Source organism: Triturus cristatus, chromosome 1_2 (assembly GCF_964204655.1).
Source record: "Triturus cristatus chromosome 1_2, aTriCri1.1, whole genome shotgun sequence".
NCBI classification, from domain to species: Eukaryota; Metazoa; Chordata; class Amphibia; order Caudata; family Salamandridae; genus Triturus; species Triturus cristatus.
The window spans coordinates 593,618,180-593,634,840 of NC_140580.1; positions in this window are offsets into that span (position 1 = coordinate 593,618,180).

Genomic DNA, 16,661 nt, shown 5'->3' on the forward strand with positions numbered 1-16,661 from the left:
ACACTCTTTTATAAAAACGAATTCTTGGGGGGCGGGGGGGGGGGGGAGAGAGAAACCCCCCTAGCTTCCCTCATGACAGTTGTGCTCACTCGATCTGTTCCCTAATGATGCACCAGTCCAAAACTTTCACGGCTCACCACTTTCAAATGCAACCTGCCGCCACTGGCTATGTCCCACTCTGTACCGTAAATGCAATTGTTCTCGGACATAGCTTGCTGGCACTGAGCTGTGAATCCCCATCCGTGCACCCGCAGTTACCAGTTGATGTTGTGCAATGGCAGCGCTGCTGAAGCAGAGGTCAGCATAGGGAAAAATGAGAGAGGCAGTCATTAGAGCTGAAAACGATATAAGATACTATAGAAGGTAAATGAATAAAGGGGTCGGATTGTTGTCCTTAAGTACGGCCAGGAGAAGAGGTTACTTCCCTTATAACGATGCGAGAAATTTCCTTCCGATACAAAGTGACTTATTTCCAAGAGCTATAGAGAAACATAATTTTATATATGTCTAAATAAACGGATACTTTTTCTTAAAAGTGCTCTTTTTATGTTGTGTTATTTATCAATATAAATTGTTCTGTTATCCCCAAAGATCGACCACATCATGGTTACATTTAAAGCCTCAATGCGAGCAGAAATGTCTCCACAGGATCTAATCATCGCTCTGTGTGGGTCTCAGAGGCGCAATTAGAGCCAAATTTCGGGGGGGGGGCTGAGCAAAAATTTCGGGGGGGGGCTGAACTTTAAGCAATTGGCAGAGTGGAGCTGCAGGGGCTCTTAGAAGGGGTGAAACAACAGCAAGGCCTCATTAACATACAAATAGTCGTTTAAAGACCTGTGAAGTCCTCGGGTGCGGCTGCTTTTTTGCCCGGGAAGGTGTCTCATCCCGGGCTGCCGCACACGACGGGGGGGGGGCTGAAGCCCTTTGAGTCCAATGGGTGTTGCGCGCCTGGTGGGTCTGCTGATGCAAGCCCCATCTCTATGGTAACGTGAAACAAGGTTAAAACGGGAGGCGCGAGCACCTCAACACTGTGCATTAAGTAATGCGATTGATTGACACAGTCAGTCGGCAAATGCGTGCAAATAGGTCTTTAGAAGGAACCCAACCAGGAGGACAAACGACGAGTGGAGAATGCGGAGTGACATGATGCCATACGCAGCTACACTGAGACTGGAAGCCTTCCCGTGACGTACAGGGATATTTACTGTGCAATAAGTGCACGCAGTAAACTTGATAAAAAAAGCTTTCATGCCCGAAAGTGACCTCACGTATTTGTGAGCATCAGCGACTTACATCAGCTTTGAAAGTTGAGGAGTATTCGTCTTTTTTCCAAGTATCTTCTTTTCTAGCATTGACAGGCTTTAGAGAAAGAATGTCAAGTGGGATTTAGTAAAAACATTCATTGGCAAAGCCAATATATATTGCACAAAAGTTACATCGTATGCAGCACATGAAAACTACCGTTAAGCATTAAAATAACAAAATCGGCCGCGAAAGTGAAAGTGATCGCGATTACGATCGCGTGCTACGGAGGAAAGACACATGGCGCTGCGCGCGTGCACGTTCACGTGCACTGAAGCTTTAGGCCACGGCAGCACTTTGAAAAGCCTGTATACAAAATGTCTCGGCCAGATCAGCGCAAGCGCTGGATCAGGCGAGCCCTAAAAACTTCTATCAATGCCATGGAACAGGACAGAGAAAGTACGAGGCCGAGAGAGGTAAGAGAGGTGACTACTTGACTAACTTGTGGGCTGCTCTGGTCTGGTCAAGTACGATGAGAGTCCCCCAGTAGGGGGAGCCTTGCCAGGCATGAGTGTGAGAGCAGCAGAGGTGGCTGTGTTAGGACTCGGTGCGGCTTGTGGCTCCGTGCCCCCTTAGGCCTACTCCTTCATTCCTCTCTCTGCTGCAGCCCTCCACAAGCCTGTACAAGTCCATCTATTATTAGCTTCTGTCTCTGCAGTGAAAAAGTCTAGCACTAAGTGTAGTAAATAAGCCACAGACCAAGAGATTTGTATAGAAGTATTTATTCACAAACTGCATGGTAGTAGAGCACACACAGCGCAGGCTCCACGAAGCACAGCTAGACCTCCAACTGCCCCCACTTCAAGTGGATACCAACCTCCAAGACAACAAGTGACATTCCAACCGATGACATAAAGTTCCACCTAAGAATGCTCCAACTTGAGAATCTACACAAGGCTAGAGAAAGCTACCGTAGCAACTAAGGAAGCATTACTACACTAAGATCAGCCATAAGATCAGAGCAGACCCAGTCAACCTGCTTTCAGAATTTCAGACTTGCTTGCAGCTAAAACAAACCACGCTGGATGAAATCTAATCTAATGCAAAAGGGATTGAGATCTGGCCAGTTTTGCATCATTCAGTAGCAAGCTGATTGGCAATTTGAAATGCACTACAGGAGACATAACACACAGGTGCAACATCTTAGTCTGAGTCCAGGTCAGTAGGCGGGGGGTTTGGAGGCTTATAAAGCATGTTTGGATCTAAAACTGTATTCAGAATCAGAAACTAAAAGGATCCAAAGAAATAGAAGATACTCCAGATATCGCAATAAAAATAAAAGCAAATAAGAATGTATGGGACAATAGGAAAATTAAAGGCCAGGATGGCTAAGGAAATCGAACTGTGCCCAGGCAACTGCCCAGAAAATATGGTTGAGGCAAACACATTGGCCATATTCAAAAACAATAACCCCAGCACACATTGTTTGTAATGGGATGACAGCTATAGCAATAGTGTGTCACATAAGAACAAGAAATTTTGGGGTTATTGTTTTTGTCTATTGAGAATGTGACTGCTGTTGCATTAATTGGGGAAGGTCAGTGGTTCTCCCCGCCTTTCAGCACCATTAAAACACTTATTAGAGTGAAATCAGATAGGGAGTGAACTCACCCTCAGAGCGCCATTTCCCCTTAATAGTATACCACTGTTCACAAGTTATTACACATTGGCCATATTGCCTACTAAGTAACCAAGATGCATACTGCCAAAGGACTTGGAGCTTTCACATAGGCTACCTATATCTACTTCCAAAACGGCTGCTGTCATTCCAAATCGGGAGGCCAAGGAGCTGGCCCAATGCAAAACGGGCAACGTAGAAACATCAATCCCACGGTCTGCAGCGAGATCTAAGAGTACGGAGGATTGTGAAGGATGTTTTAGAGAATGCCAAATTGGAACTACTCTGTGCCAGACATCATCGCTGGATCCAGCATATCCCAGGCAACAATGGATGAAAAATTCCCATTGCTGCTTAGCATCAAACTTGCAAACAATAGTTAAATCGCCATCATTCCTTTCATCATCTTCTTTTATCCTCCAGTGCTCTGGGAAAGTAAATACTTTAACAAACTATGGGCCAGATGTAGGTAGTGAATTAGCGATCGCAAACGCCAAAAATCGCCGAATTTCCACGTTTGCGATTGCTAAAACCCCATGTGAAATGTAGAGGCAGAAACACCGAAACGCAAAATAAAGAATCGCTAAAACTAATGTAAAACACTTAGCGACTCCTTATTTAGCGAATATGCCACACCGACTCACTATTTAGCTAATCGCTAAATAAGGAATCGCTAAATAAAGTCGCAGAACAATGTACAAAAAATCGCTAATACCGATTCCATTAAAAATTGCTAAATAGGAGTAGCAAATTACCACTAACTCAAAGCAGCATATAAACAGTCCCAGAATGCATCTGCGTGAACACAATAGCGGCCCTCTATGTCATTGCAAGGCGGATACGGATACAAGCTGCAGCTCAAAGGATATGGAGACGACAGGATCGCGTATACAGACTGCACATCTCACTATACCAACTCACAGAGGCAGAAATCCATGAGAGGTACAGGCTTCACCCAACCCCCATCCTGGACCTGATACGTGACCTGCAGCCACTCCTGGAGCACCAGACACCAAGTGTGCACGCAATACCTTCACATGTACAGGTCCTCTGTTGCCTGCACCTACTAGCATCCGGCAGTTACCAGGGGGTAATAGCTGTGGCTGGTGGTGTCTCACAGAGTTGCCTGTCAATAAATTCCTGGATGCCATGATGCAAAGGATGCACCACTATATCCGGTTCCCCAGGACACAGGTGGAACTGCACAAGACAAAGATGGACTTTATCAGAAGGCCCAGTTCCCACATGTAATAGGGTGCATTGACGGGACACATATTCCAATCTGCCCCCCCTCTGCTACTGAGTACATCTACTGTAACCGTAAATAAACACATTCAATCAACGTACAGGTCATATGTGATGCGTCTCACATCATTACCGACATCGTTGCGAAATTTCCAGGGACCACGCATGAGTCCTACATCTTCAGGAACAGTGGGATCTATACCCGTCTTGCTGCAAGTGAATTTGGAGAAGGATACCTTCTAGGTAAATCAATGTGACACACCCTGATGTATACCTTTGATGTATCTATTGCTGACTGTGAATAATCTTTCTTCCTTTAACACCTAGGTGATAGCGCATATGCGGTGCGAGTATTTATCCTGACTCCATACCTCAACCCATCTACCCCAAGTGAAAAGAGATTTAATCTTGCACATAAATGTAAGCGGAATGTGGTGGAGCGTACATTCAGACTACTGAAAAGCAGGTTCCGTTGCCTCCACAAAAGTGGAGGTGCACGGCAGTACCGGCCTCTGACCTGCTGCAAAATAATAGCAACATGTGCCATGCTGCATAACCTGGCTACAAAGAAAGGAACACCCGTGGAACTCACTGAATCACAGGATGAGGGAGAGGATTGTCCACAGCCACAGCACAGCGCTACAGGTGTCGCAGCAGCACCAGATGGGAGACACAGACGGGCTGAGATCACACACAACTGTTTCTGAGTAAGGAATGAGACAAAGCGAGTAACTGCAATAGCGTAACAGTGTTTTCTTGACCTTAAGTCAGGCAATAGGACAGCACACCGCCACACCATGATGGCCTCACAGTGCCTCAACAAACCCAGCATGGCATAGATACTCCCCATGCAATATTCCAAATCCCATCATTATGTCAAATAGGTCACTTCACCCATCTCCCAATGTCAGGGGATGCCTGGTTTTATTTTCTGCGCCCACGTGCAGCACTGCAGCGTTCACTAGGCACACTGTCCTCCCTAGAGGTCTGTCCTGCGGCTGGTCCGTGCCTTCCACTGTGCCTCCTGGACTCCTGTAATGGGGGAGTGATACTGCTGCGGCTTGTTGCCTCCTCACTTTCAACCCCATTCCCTGATCCTGTGGCAGCGATTTGCGTGGTGTGCAGCACCTCCAAGGCACTGGTGACTGTGACCAATCCCCTTGTGATGTCACGGCTGCACTTGGCCATCTCTAACTGCTTGGCCACCGAGCGCCTGCTAAGGACATGGGTGGCATTGCATAGCCGGTTCACTGCCTTTGTGCACCCATCCATTCTCTGTCTGTCCCTGCGCCTTGCCCCATGTTCGTTTTCCATCTTGCTGCATAACAGTCTAACAGCCTCTGACATGTCCTGCATGCCCTCAGCAACGGTGTTATTGAGGCAGTATATGGCCTCCTTCATGTCATGAATGTTTTTGTTGTTGGCCACCATCTTGGCGTTGGATTGCCCTCGTTGTTTTGCCTTGCAGACGCTGCACCTTCAGCATCTTCCCCTCCAGACCTGCAAAGACACTGGACTCCTCTAATGTGCATCAGGACTGTGCGCCCTTGGTCGGCATCTTCGGGCACCTGTGTTGCCAAGCTCCATGGTGGACTGTGTTCCTGCTGTGTGTCCATCCTCTTCCTGCAGGGTCTGTTGGGCTCCCATGCTCTCTGCCTCTGAGCCCTCCATCTCCTGGAAGCTACCCACTGTATACCTCCTGACTCTCAGTGGTGGTGGTGGTGGTGGTGATGGTAGAGTGACCTCAGCAGGTGACAGGACATACTCATCCAGTGTGTTGGGCTCCTGTTGTGGTGTCCTTTTACTAGTACTATGCTGGTTGGAATCTTATTATGTCAGTACTCTGATGTAGGTGCATTCTGAGTTACTGGGTTGCGGATAGGAATGCTGTGAGGCACTTCGTGTTCTGTGCTGACTGGTGCTGGAGGGTCTCTGTCATCCGCACTGGTGGGTTTATATATCTGTTTATTGATTAATAAACATTTTGATCACACGACGTCTGAGGCCCGTCTTCACTACACCCGTCTTTACAGCTCCCTGGGTGCCTCTTCTGTCTCCCCTTCTGCAACCTGGCGCGATGGCTTGACTGTGGATACAGAATGTCCATTTACTCACTTGTCTAGCAGCATTTGCCTTACAATAAATTTAATGACTGCCAATCTAACTGTCTGTCCCCGCTTGCTTATTTACTGATGTGTGTGACATGCATTTGGGTTCAGTGGACTGACTACTATGCTATTAGTTGATTAGGACTACATCTCCCATGATGTATTCGCTGGTTATTGGCAAAGCATGGACTGGAGTGGGATTCTTGCCAGGTAATTGGGGATTGGGGTTAGGGAGGGGGGACACAGCATGCTATGCATGCATCCTACCTTGTCTGTTGGCTCCTGTGGCTGAGCTGTCCATGTCTCCAATGCCACTCACGCTCTCTGGCTGGAGGGTCGACTCCACCATTTGTTCCAAGGGAGTCGATGCAGGCGCAGTTGATGTCCCCCACCTGTCTTTCTGGCTTGTTTGTTCCTGTCAGTCACCCTCTCATTGGCATGTTTGCGAAGGTCATACCAGCGCTTCTTAAGTTCCTCTATCGAGCGCTGGGTTACGCCGATAGAATTTATTTTCTGCTAGATCACAAGCCATATTTTTCTTTTTTGTGATTCGGGAACATGAAAGGATATTTTTCCAAACAGCTGGTTGTGATCCTTCACCACCTCCTCAATTAGTACCTCCAGCTCCTTCTCACTGAACTTGTGTTTTCTTTTCCTCTCTCCAGCATCCTTTCCCTTCTCCTGTGTGTCCATGGTATTTTTGGTGTGTCTGCAAGGTGGTTGCTGTGCAGCTCCTGGGGTTTTGCTTCTGCTCCCTGCCTCTCCCACAGCTTCAGGATCAGTGTAACTGCATGGGTGTGGCCACTTCCTGGTTGTGAGGTCATCAGGAAGCACAAGATTGGCTGATTCACAGATTTGCGATTTTTTTAAATACCGGATTCGCTAAATACCGATTCGGTAATGTGTATTCGGTAATAAGGATTCGGTATTCATTTTAGCAGATATTACCGAATCGCTGTCTTTTAGCGATTTTTTTAGCTACATCGGGAATTGTGAGTTCTTAATAGCGATTCGGTAAAAATCGCTATTATGAACTCGCAATTTGGGTTTTACTGACATATTATTATAACAACAGCAATGCCAAAGTGATCCGAAATATTCTTTATGTAATGTCCCTGATCTGTATTGAGAAAGTCCATTTTGTTAAAGTACATAAGGACGGCAGAAAAGCAATGCAGGTCGTAATACCTTCACCCTTACCGGACTTAAGTGATTCTAACAAGGAGTGCAACTAAGCAGTTGGAGAATTAGCATTAACTGGCACATTATCATCAAAACGGCCGTTGCAAGGAATATTATCCAGAGAAACATTATCTTACTCTAAAAATCAAGCAAACCTAAAATCTAAATCACATTTTAATAAAAAATTAGGTCCTGAAATGAGTAGTCTGGAGTCTATGGAACCAAATATATGCACCAGTTTAGAACTGATAGAAGCAAGGAAGCCTTCTTATTCTCCTATATTGCAAACAACAGGTTCAGCAAAATCAGCCACTCTAGATGCATCCTTAAACATCATGGGTGACCACCATATAGAATCAATAAAGAGAGGAAAAGTCTCTCAGCTATTTCCGTCACCTATTCTTCCTATCCCTGGTGAAGTTGAAGACGTTGGTGATGCTGATGAATGTTATATAGTGAATACCCAAAATCGACATGGTCAGGACTCGCATAACTCAGAACTCTCAATACTGGAGAACCTTGATAGTATTACGATTGATTCCTAAATGAATAGCATAACATCGGATGATTTAAATTTCTTGGATGGGAATCAACAAATTAATGCAATGGAAGAATTGGGAAATCAACAGTTAAACCAGGCCTCAAATGGGAAAGTGTACCAACTAGATCAACCAATACTAAGTATTATGAAGGTCATGTACACAAAATTGAATTCAATTGCAAATGAAATCACGTCGCAATCTTCAAAACTTGATACCCAACTAGAGCTTACCAGGCAATTCACTTCTTCAATTATGATAATTGACTATAGGATGGCGCTAGTGGATGACGTTGTAAAGGAACGCTAAGAGGGCAATCCACTCAAGATTGCATGGAAATTCAAATTTGCGTTCCTTTGCTGGAGAAATTGCTGGAAGTTCCAATGGTTACAAACGATATAATAGAGAACTTTAGAGAACATTTTAAAAATGCAATTGGTGTTCATTCAGCCGGTAAGGGATCCATGGACAAAACTTTTAACTACTGGCCTAGAGCCGGCCTCTGTTTAAATAAAGACCAAGACTCACTCAAAACATCATATATGTACTGGAGACACAATAGAGGATTCAAGTCAATCATGCACGACTACTTTAAAAGTGCCTCCTCCCCCTCAAAAAAACACTCAAATCCAGAGGTTTAGTCCCAAAAAAAAAATCAAGAGCAATAAAGGAATTAAAAGTAAAAGAGGGGCTACAAAAAACTGAAGTCTCCTATTTTTGGTATTGCAATTGCAGTAGATCCAAAACTTACAGAGAAAGGAGGTGGAACAGGTAACCATTTGTCTAGCACTGGAAAAAATGACGAGACCAATGGCGGCTTCTTGAATCAAAATCCAGGATTGCTGTGTGGTAAATAATGCACCCTTAATTCTTACAATAAACGTACACCAACAGTATACAGGACAATTCCTTCTGCCCAAAAACTGGAAACTGTCATTGGGGGACAACCAACAGAACTAGAAAATAACAAAGAGTTGATCAATGTAGAGGACGAACCACAGAGGCTTAACTGTGCCAAGTGGAAATGTGCTAAAGCAAATTTGCCAGTTTCGTAAACCAACCCGAGCAGGCATATACCAATCTTGGCATTACAGAAAGCACAACCACAAGGCATACAGAACCACTATCTAGTATGGAACATCCTGGCCCAAATATTATCAACGCAGGTTCAAGCACAAGTGCAACAAATAGTTCCAAGTTGGAACATATAGAATCAAGCATCAGAAAGGCTATTCATATAAGCTCTTATAATTCACCCTCATTAGTGTTAACACACCAACCTGATCATGTACACAGAGGTTCCACGACCATGGAGAAAGCAAAACTAATCGTCTATGCGATAGGACCCATTTGTCAATGTCACCAAATTTACAAAATAAACCATCCAACATAGATCTTTGAAGTGAAACTTCAAAGGAAGACAGACAATGCAATATGCAGAAAATCATGCAATTGCACAGAGTTAACAACATTTCAAGCAACATTAAAGATCAAGCAACAATCATATTTACCTCTGAATACATCTCAAGTGGGAGTCAAGACATCCTCAATAGATGGAATATTATTCTTTTAAATAAACTCCCCGCATGGTCTGCAGTATGTAAGATCAAATGATTTAGTGACGGTTAGTTTTGTGCAATTGAATAGGCTCAGTAATATAGAAAAGGTTTCATATCCACTTATAGACATAGAAAAACCAAGTACAAATGGTTTCGAGAAGAAAAGTGGGCATGGCAAAAATATGGGGTCAGTGTTGCAAGATGCTTCAAATTCCTGCCAGTCGCTTCCCAAACGGTCTAATTTAATAGATATAAAATTCTGTATAGTAAATAATACGACTCAGAATAAACTGCATTACGCACTGCAGACACCATTAAGACCAGCATCATATTCATTGGTTGATTAAGAAGGAAGATGCTTGTAGGATAAAACCAGAATTACTACATCGGAAATTGGCCTAAAAATGTGTCAGATAATAATGAGCTGGAATATAGCGGACTTAAAATCTAAGATAGAGGATAAGGATTGGCTGTTTTCTTTTTAACCCAACAACATATTTGCTGTTTCCAAGAAACGTGGAACATAGATACCATTGATTTAGATGTTATTCAACATATCATCTGCCTGAAACTAAACAGCAAAAAGGAAGGCCAGTGGGAGGCCTGAGTATGTGAATAAGAATGTCTGTTCTTGAAAACACTGAAACAATTTACACTATACTTAACAAAACTATTCAAATTATTCACTTAAGAAGTAAGACATGGTCATTTGGGATTATAAATATGTACTTTTCACCAGTTGGCTGTGCTAAAGTCAAACCTGGCATGCTGTCTTTTAAAGATCATCGCTTGATGAAAAGACTTGAAGAACCATCGACACCACATTCAGAAATGATGATGGGAGGTTCCTCCCAGCCTAGAAAGAACTGTACAATGGTCTGTGGCGATTTGAACATTACGTTGCATCCCTTATGCTGGGAGAAATCGATAATTGACAAGGACAGAGCTGGGGACATACCCCCACCACATACAGATTGCTTTATAAGCACAACGGAAGGTGAATTTATTTTCAAAGCTTTAATAGAGGGAGGTCTGCACCCAGTAAATGACTGAACCAAATCGGATAAGCCGCCTAAATCTACCTTTCGAGTCGGTGTTAGACAAAGTGTTATTGATTACATGGCAATAAACATGGAAGCATGGTATTTTATCATCGATATGGGAGTAATTGGTAGTATTGATTGTGACCATGACGACTGCTCTTGTTATTGGAGCACCTCAAGTTCAGGCTCTTTGAAGAAAATTCCTAGTCAAATTGCAAGCTGCCATAAAATTGCCTTAAAATCAAGGTCAGGATTGGTTCGATGTGGAGTGTGAGAAACTAAGAAAATCTTTGTCTCTGACCTGAAAAAATTGACACTTGTGTGAAGCCAACGAATAGCTTTTTTTGATAAAAGAAAACAGTATAAGGGGTTGATAAAACATAAAAAGAAATACTACTCGCACAAGCTATGGCAAGGTCTGTTGGATGCAATATCCTCACAAAATCCAAAGAAAGTCCGGGAAATTATTACACGTGGATGTGAGGGTGTGTCAAAGAATTTGGAGCTGAACATTGGCACACAACTTTAGATCGATCACTTTACTACTGTGTACAAAAGAGATGCTGAGTTTCTGCCTGATGGGCTACTGCCCTATTAGCACAACATCAAGTTACGACAGTTGGTACTCATATTGCCACTGAGATATCGCTATTTGAAGACTATAGCAGAAATACAGAATTAAAGCTAATAGTTAATAAACATGAAGGCCTGAAACAGTGCATTCTAGACCATGCATCTTTTATGACAGTTTGTACAAATCCTGGAAAGCGCCTTAGACCAGGTTTCGGATTGAACTTAATCTGCTCTAAATATATTTGCTTCAAAAAGTAATCTCTTTATCTGGTCTTTGTCGTTCTCCATACAGCTTTCGACAGTGTTGATTGCTCCTCATTATGGCAAATCCTAAGGGGAATGAGTATCCCAGGTAAAATCCTGAAGCTCATAATTACATTGCACACTGGCAACACCACAAGGATTAGATATAGTACTAGAGGCGAATATACAACGGAGATACCAATACAGCAATGTGTAAAACAAGGCTGCATCCAAGCACCAACCCACTTCAACTGCTACATAAACGATGTTGCAACAACTTTGAAGGACCTCAGTCTTGATGTATCCAAATTAGGCAACAACCACATACCAATATTGCTTTTTGTTGACGATGCAGTATTGTTGGCTAGAACAAAGATATCTATGTACCATCTGCTGGAAGGGTTTGATTCTTTTTGCATGGCTAGAAGATTGTTCATCAATGCTGGGAAAACAAAATATATGATTTTCAACCAAATACAGAAACTGGGAGCCACAGCCATCAAGACCAACTTCCACAGTGGGATGAAGGCACTCGCCACCTGGATGCAGGGCAGCTGCCTTAAGCTTAACTCAGACAAGACCAAAGTACTAATCCTGGGCTCCACCCCCTCCACCTGGGATGACTCTTAGTGACCAGCAGCGCTTGGAATCCCCACCCACGCTCGAAACTTCTGCATCATCCTGGTCTCCTCACTCTCAATGAACTGCAAAATCAACGCCGACTCATCCTCCTGCTTCCACAGAATCCACATGCCTTGCCTGTTCCAGAAGACTTTCAAGTGGATCATCATAGAGTCCAGGAAAACTGTCACCCATGCGCTCGTCAGTAGCAGACTCAACTACGGCAACACACTCTATACAGGCACAACCAAAAAACACCTAAAGAAATATTCAGAACACCTTTGCCAGACCAATCCTGAACATCCCCCACCACAGCCACATCACCGGGCACCTGAGAATCCTCCACTGGCTCCGGGTCAACAAAATAATCATCTTCAAGCTCCTGAGGCACGCCTACAAAGCCCTCCACAATGCCAGACCTACATACTTCAACCACCGCCTCTCCTTCTACGCACCTACCAGATTTATCCATTCTGCCCAACTGACCCTGGCCACCATCCAACAGATGCACAAGACCTGGATAGAGGAAGATCCTTCTCCTACCTTGCTGTGAAGACCTGGAACTCCCTGCCTCTATGTCTCAGGCAATCACAGTCACTGCCTCAATTCAAGAAGGACCTCAAGACCTGGCTCTTTAACTGAACCGCAGATTCCCTCCCCCCCCACACAGCATTTTGGGATCCCAATGGGTGAGTTGTCGTGCTCTACAATAAACCTGATTGTTTGATTGACTTTTACGGTCTATAAAACACCTCTAAATCAAATATCCACTTATGACTACTTACGTATTCGAGTGGATGAAAAAATCTTGCGGTCTCTGCAGTTATCTGGTCAGGTAAATTGGAACATTTTTAAGATTTACAAATTCCTGTGGCAATCTCTCAGTGAAGTCAGTAACGTTGGCCTATAAAATGAAAGCAAGGGCTGAGATCTGGGGACACAAGAAGGCTGCAGAACTACACATCACTGAAATTAACTTCATAGGACGAATATTACATCTGGGTTGCAGTACTCCAGTACTGACTGAGAACTGAATTAGGTATAGGAAAAATTGAGGATCAGATTGCATTGGCTGCATTAAAATACTGGTTCCGCAGATGGTCTAAGGAGAAACTTGCATCATATTGACTCTTTCTAGTACACATTATGAAGCATTATGAAGCAACAAGATCATTCAGTAACCAAAAAATGGTTACCATCTTCAGCTGAGAGGTCAGATTGCCACCTTACTTTATGCCTTCGTAAGTACTACTTAGGACCGCTCTTATTAAAGTTTAAGATCATAATGTGTAATGAGGCAGAGGATTTTTGTATGAGAATCTGACAAAGTTATCATACTGACTGTTTCATCCTATATCTTTGCAGCATGGAAACAAAGAGCATAATTACTAAAAAAAACTGAACGCAGATAGACAGTGTCTGCAAGGTTGCTCCAGGGCCACTGGTTAAATGGTTAGATGTTGTTTTTACATTTAGAAGATTGAGCCCCATCAGACAACGTGTAATTGAGTCCCATTACAATAAAATAGCACTCAAGCACCTACATACTATTCACCAGCTTGATTGGAATGTAACATTTTTAATGTTATACAGATTTTATTGTCACAAGAAGGCGGCTTAGACGAGATAGATGGCATAACATTAAGCAGGTTTGTTTTCATAATAGCTTCTTTTCTCATTGTATTTTTAGGTGGGCTCACATGTTTCTGGCGGCTCTGATCTGATTTATTGTTGAAGAATGGGACAATATATATTTTAGCACATTAAATTCTAAACATATGTCTTGTCATAGTTCCTGTAAGTTTTGGGCCTACGAGTTAGTACTGTATCTGATTTACTCAGAATTCTTAAAAAATATTTATTTAGTGAGCTCCTCGATCTTTAAATTGATGTTGCTATTAATACTATGTATAAGTATTGAAATTGCATTGAGATGAGCTATATTTTCCTAATCGAGAATAAGTATTCTCTAAAATGGTAGGCTGTAATGTAGATAAGTTATGGAAATGAAATAGTTTTTATTGGATCATGGATTACATTGTATCATTTTTAATTCTGGGAAATAATTATGAAATTAGTGTGTTTTGTATAATGTATAATGTAATATTAATTGTTACGGCCAGATTAACTAAAAACAATAAAATCTGATCTGATTGACTGCATATCATCATGCATCACTAAAAGTTATCAACCGGTGCAAGCATTGACCATTCCTCCCCCACACTATAGGCCCATCTACATGTGTGGGATTTGTTCTCTTTGGAAGAAGTTTGAAAATACATGATGATTGGATATATCCAATTGGCAGCAAATTCCAGCGTATCAGTAGGTCTGACAAAATAGTCAGTGCTTTAAGTGGGACAAAAAAGGTGGGGGGTCCCAAAAGGGGCATGGCTATGAAACAACTAGGACTCCTGTAAAGGGGTGTGGCCTAATAGAGGGGACTAGAATTCTGTTGCACAAATTCCTAAACAGTTCTTTCACAAAATCAAAAGTAACAATACTAACCCAGAAAAAGTCCTGTTGCTCTGTGTTTTAGTCAATCAGGATGTGCGAGCCAAGAGTTTATCACAGTGACAGACAAACAACAAGCATTGGCATAGCCAAAAGGTCTCGCCTTTGGGATCTTATAAGTGTTTAGTTATCCAGCACAATATCCTTGGTGCAACAACAATTTAAAATGCAATAGGACTCCTATCTACGTGAGATCTATTGCATTTTAAACGGAAATGCGGCGTCCTAGAAGTCACAAACAGGAGTGGAGCGGTGGGGGGTGTGGGCTGAGAAATCTCGGACTGCTGGAGGAAATGGGGGGAGGCAGAGAAACAAAAGAGTTTTTAAAGTAAAGGGGCCGATAGCCATAGAATGACAAAAATGACGACATGGCAATCAGGAGGCGGGACTAATAAGCCGGCAACCAATCACAATGCAGCATTTCGGATTTGATCCAATCTAAAGCATGGGCGGAAAGTGGGCGGAGCTTCCCTCACTGTATACAGCATCTCTCGACGAGACAGCACATGCACTTCTTAGGTGAGACCTAAAAAGCATAGTGCATTGGTCGAGAAAGTTAGGTCTTAAAAAAATTAAGAAAGGATAGGTCAATAATGAAGCTCATTTAAGAAGGTATTTGTCACGATGTTAAGGTTTTGGTATTAGCTTTCAGGGCTTGAGTTTTGCAGTCTGTGAGGGTAGATTTAGAAAGGACGGAGGAGCTCTTTGGTGTGCGCATCCTGGAGTTTCATCTGTACGTAAAACTTCTTACTTTTAGGGCTAAGCCCCATAAGAAAATCAGGCAAAAACATGACATGTAGGTTGACCTTACAAAGCAGATTAGTAATGGGTCCACCACTGTTGGACAGGGAGAAAAGGCCAGAGAGAGAAATGCGCCCCAGTTTGACCGCCCATTTGGTTGTCAACACAATGAGAAGAAAAAGAGAAATTCCCCTTTGATGCAACATCAGTATGAGTGACGAAAACCACTATGCCCAAAGCCATGTTTATAGCTAGCAGCACTATTATATGCAAAATCACACTGAGCTATAAATCACCCCTGGTTCAAAGTAAGCAGGAGTGTTCATAGACAGAAGGTGAATCATCAGGAATGTATACACAGCAGCTGGCACCAATGATGCAGCATGCTCCTCCACGGTCCGCTAGTACCACGTCCAGGACCATGCAATTTTGCAGGGTAACCAGACGGACCGCTTGGAGCTCAGCAGTGTTGTTGGTGAGGATGCCAGCAGTGATGTTCAGGGCAGTCTCTACCGCTTGGGACAGATGTCTGATGGCTCGGCTGTTTGCCATCGAACCCCAGAGCGGGATGATCCCTTTTGCTGCGTCGAGGAACTGTGATGAGGCAGAGTCTGCTTGATCAGTGTCTTTAGAACGCTTTTCTCGATGATGCTCTGCATGGGCTGTGTAGGTTGTTGGCAAAACAAAGGCAAAGTAGCACGTGCCCCTCCAGTTTTTTGGGAGCCAGGTGTAGGCTTTGGTTCCACAAACAAAGTACATATTGGGTGATGCAACAAGCGCTGGAGGGTTGGCAGTGTTCAAAGTCCTTACAATGCTACAGGTGCTGTGACCCACATTCTTAGTCCCACGGCCTTCAATGCATACAAGGCCAGAGACATTCACCACAGATAGGGCCACAGTCAGTGTTGCAGCAGTTCTTTTCTTCAGGTAGGAAAATGTGGCTCTGTTAGGATTATTGAACACTTGCATTTCCACTCGTTCTTTGGAGGGGACATTCGTCGGGAATGTCGCATTGAAGGTGTGAGGGCAGAAGAGGGCGGCTGTTCTTCCTGATTTGTTTCGCCAGAACTCGTTGTAGAACTGGGCGATTGTTTCGTCGGAAGTGGCATTGTCTTTGTAACTTTCTTGTAGGAGTATCATCCAGGCAAGGCAAGATCCGTGAATAGAAAAGGGCGAAGGGATGAAAGGGATGGAATGTTCAGTGGCATGTGGTAACAGCCCACAGACCCAACAGTTGGTAGCATTGGTGGCAAGATTGTGCTGGTGCAACATCTGCATGAAAGAATTATTCCAGAATTCTTTGCGTCGTTCTCGGAGATGTGGCGGTAGTGATACCAGGTAGTGTTCTTTCTAGGTGATTGGTTGCATGGTGG